This window comes from Aptenodytes forsteri, unplaced genomic scaffold, assembly GCF_000699145.1.
Source record: "Aptenodytes forsteri isolate BGI_AS27 unplaced genomic scaffold, ASM69914v1 Scaffold231, whole genome shotgun sequence".
Taxonomy (NCBI): Eukaryota; Metazoa; Chordata; class Aves; order Sphenisciformes; family Spheniscidae; genus Aptenodytes; species Aptenodytes forsteri.
Window position 1 is genome coordinate 185,779 of NW_008796046.1, and position 3,702 is coordinate 189,480.

The following is a 3,702-nucleotide window of genomic DNA, read 5'->3' on the forward strand; positions in this document are numbered from 1 at the left end:
TCCCTGCTGAGCTTCATTTTCCTCTTGAGGTCACTTCTGCATTTTTCAAGATTATTTTGAATTCTGATTCTGTCCTCTTGCTTGCAATCGCTCCCAAATTAATGCCTCCTGTGAATTTGATAAACATACAGCCAGCAAGACAGAAGAGAAAGCAAGTGAAAATATGGAATGGAGGGATTCAAACTCTCCTGCAGATCCTCAGTCGATAAATTGGTTCTTTTTTTGGCAATGTTCTTCATTATTGTTATATTTATTTCTTTTTGAAGTCATGCACAGGGGCTTAACACTCCATTGCGACGTTCCAAATAAAAACAGATGTAAAAATAAAACTCACCCAAGAGCCCAGGGGCTCGACTCCAAAAGCAAATGGTGAACTGTGGCTCAATGGCCCTTTCTTGTTGCTCTGCCAAGGGCGGGGAGAAAGATCAGCTGTTTCTGCAGGTTGTGGTGTGCTAGCTGCACCATGGGCTCTCCCTTCCTAAGGGATTATCCTTACTGGGAATTTAGTTTGTAACTGTTGTGTTAGGTCTGTCATAAACACAGTTAGCATGTTTAAGTACTCGGTGTACTCACAAAATCATGTGTGACAATGCTTTTAGCTATGACTAGCCCAGGGGCCTGTGCTGTGTGCCTCCATATGGGAGAAATGTGATCAACATAATTGACAATAGATTAATTTCTGTTTGTTTTCGTTCTCTATTCAAGCGCTCTGAAACGGGGCTTATAGCAGCACGGCTTCCACAGGAGAATCAGCATATGCATCCACATCACTTTAGTGTGCAACAGATGGTATATGAATCCTAAGGTGATTCATTCGGCTATTTTTTGTAGGGCTGGGGGTAGTTTCTGCCATTGGCAGGCAGGGCAGCATGTGTGGGGAGGCTGGGGAGAGGTGAGATGGTGTTAAGTATTAGGAGTGGCTCTTTTAAAGAAGGAATATTTAAAGCCTGTAACCCTCTGGACAAGGTATCTGTTTAGATTATATAAGCTTGTGAATTTCTGAAGAGAAGATTCACTGACTTTGCCTTTCAATTATAGATACAGTGGGAATTGTGGGCTTTCACTTCTGCCAGGATTTTTAAAGCAAGGTTTGTTGGTTTGGTTTTTTTTAAGGAGAAATGGTGATGCTTCAGTAGCCATGGTGGAATTAAAACTGTAAGCAGTTGGTATTAATATTGACTTGATCTGGTGCCTGTTGACGTACTGTGTAAAGAAAACCTTGGTCTGTTTGGAGAAGAAATGTCTTAGCACCAAAGTGCATTAAGACACTCTATCCAACGTTGGTTGAAGCAGATATTTAAATTTAAGCAAGCCAAGCAGCACCTTATTTTTCCCCTCTTTTTGTGAAATGAGTGACGGTAGGGTGGGGAAGCTCCAGGAATATGAAATAGAGAATCTTTTCAGATTTTATAATTTCTAGAGAGACTCCCTCCAAGACATCTCAATGTATAGTGGGAAGGGAAATAATTTGCCAGAAGACTTCGATGTTCTTCAGGGGTTGTGACTTACCAAAGTGGATTATTTCATGGGTTTGATTACATCCCCTTGCACCTCTAAAGAATTAAACTTGACTGTTTCCATCAGTGGCCACGTGAGAAAAAGCCAGCTTGTCTGTGGTGCCGCAAACCCATTACTGGGATTTATAGTGTGTGCTGCAGTGGGAAAGGTATTGAATTTGCTCATCTCTGTCCCTTGAGGCTTGTCGCTGTTGCTGGGTCTGGAGTGAAACCCTCCTCCTCTCGCAGCCCATGGCTGTCTGTCCTGCACCAGCTTGTGCTGTCGTTCAGTGCATCGGTGAGGGCCTGGGACAAATTTGAATCGGGGATTCAGGAATCCTGCCCGTCTGAGATGCGTTGCTTCTAAAAACCTACTCACCAAAGGGAATGTTGGCTCTACCTTTGTGAAGGGAGCTTTTTAACTTTGTGGGAAACCTGATTGTGCCTATGGGGCAGAATATGTTAAAAATTCACACAGGAACTCAGATTTTGACTTGGGAAACTCTCTTTCTCAAAGGCTGTCTACTGGATTCCTGTTAGTTAGCACTTCTACAGAGTTAACTGACGTTTGCAGATGGATTAAAATGCTGCTTAAGTACAATACTGGAGATTTTGTTGAAAGTTTTATACTAAGATTTAAAAAAAACCCAAAAAACAGACCCCCCCCAAAAACACCATTCCCCTCCCCCCCCCCCCCTCCTATTTTGCGCTTAAATTCCCCTGCTCTCTTGATGGGTCACCCTTGCAGAGAACTAACATCTCTGGAAGCTTATTTGAAGAACACAAAACAAGCTTTGGCTTGTGCACATCTAACTGCCTTTTATCTGTACCTGCAATGTTTGATGGCTAACATAAGTCATACAGCTCTTCTCCTCTGCCAGCGGGAGATGGCAAATTCCAGCTGCAAGGAGGTTAGAAGAAAACAGCTGGAGGTGGTATATTCTTGAGTAATTTCAGTTGTTTCCTAAATAATTTGCCTACAATTAAGAGTGTTTAAACATATTGAAATGAGGCAGGTTGAGATGTTCCAGCTCTTGCATATCTTGCCGGTCCCCTCCAGGTGAAGATGGCGTGGAGCAGGAAAAAGTTGTCCATTGAGTATAAGTTAGGCTTTGTCCCAGCTCAGCTGTATCGTTGGTCTTACAGGAGTAGAACGCAACTGTTGTGGCAATGATTGTTTTAAAATGCACCTCTTGTTTGTCTTTTAAGGAAAATGAGATTACAAGGTAGTCTGATAACCTGTCTGGAATGTTACAATACACACAGTTTGTGTCGATCTCAGCTATGAAATGAGGATCTTGACATAGTTTGACGTAGTTTGTGATTTAACCTGGCCAAGCTGAGTCAGAGTTACAGAGGAGCTGCAGCATCACAAATGGCTGCATGAAAAAGGCTTTTGCCTGTGTCTCTGTGACTATCAGGTGTGCCTGCACATGCTGCAGTGACACCTTCTGATTGCAGTGCCGACTGACTTCCTCCTAATGCTGAACAGCCAAGCAAATATACCGGTCATGAGCTGCCGCCATCGCTGGGGTGGATAATGGCATTTTTAACAGCATATGAACCTGCTTATACAAAAAGGTATAGTGAGTATGTTGTCAAAGGAAGGGTGAACTTAATGGAGTGGTAAGGACTGCAGGCATTGTGGGCCGATGGTGAACAAGCCTCTCAACAATGAAGCTCTTCAATCTTGTCTTATGCTACCGTGATGCTGCAGCAGGGACTGCCATTTGTGTGACAAATATGGAGAGTGTGACATTGAGGAGATGCGCAGCGAGATGTATTTTAAAGCGACATAGCTACCTTGTTTTATGAGCGAGAAGAGCTGTCTTGTTTATAATAATTTGTTGTAGGGGTTGTCAGACCTATTACATTTGTTCATTTAGTTCAACTAAAATTTCTGAATGACTTGGTAGAAACTGGACCGATCAAATTATTTCAATTTTCATCTCGAATCACAAATGTTTAAGAGTAAAACTGATGCTCAGGAATGATATAGGAGCCAACCTTTTTCAGAAAAAAATATGTCTACTAGTGACTTTGCAATTGTAAAGTCAAGTAACTGCTCTTTTTGATCGTAGGAAGTTTAATTGCACAATATGGATCTATTGGACCCAAAGTAAAACTCCTCCTGAAACCATTTTTAAATCACTTGTTTAAACTTGCACTGAAATTGTTCCTTGAATCTGTGGTTGTTTTTTTTTTT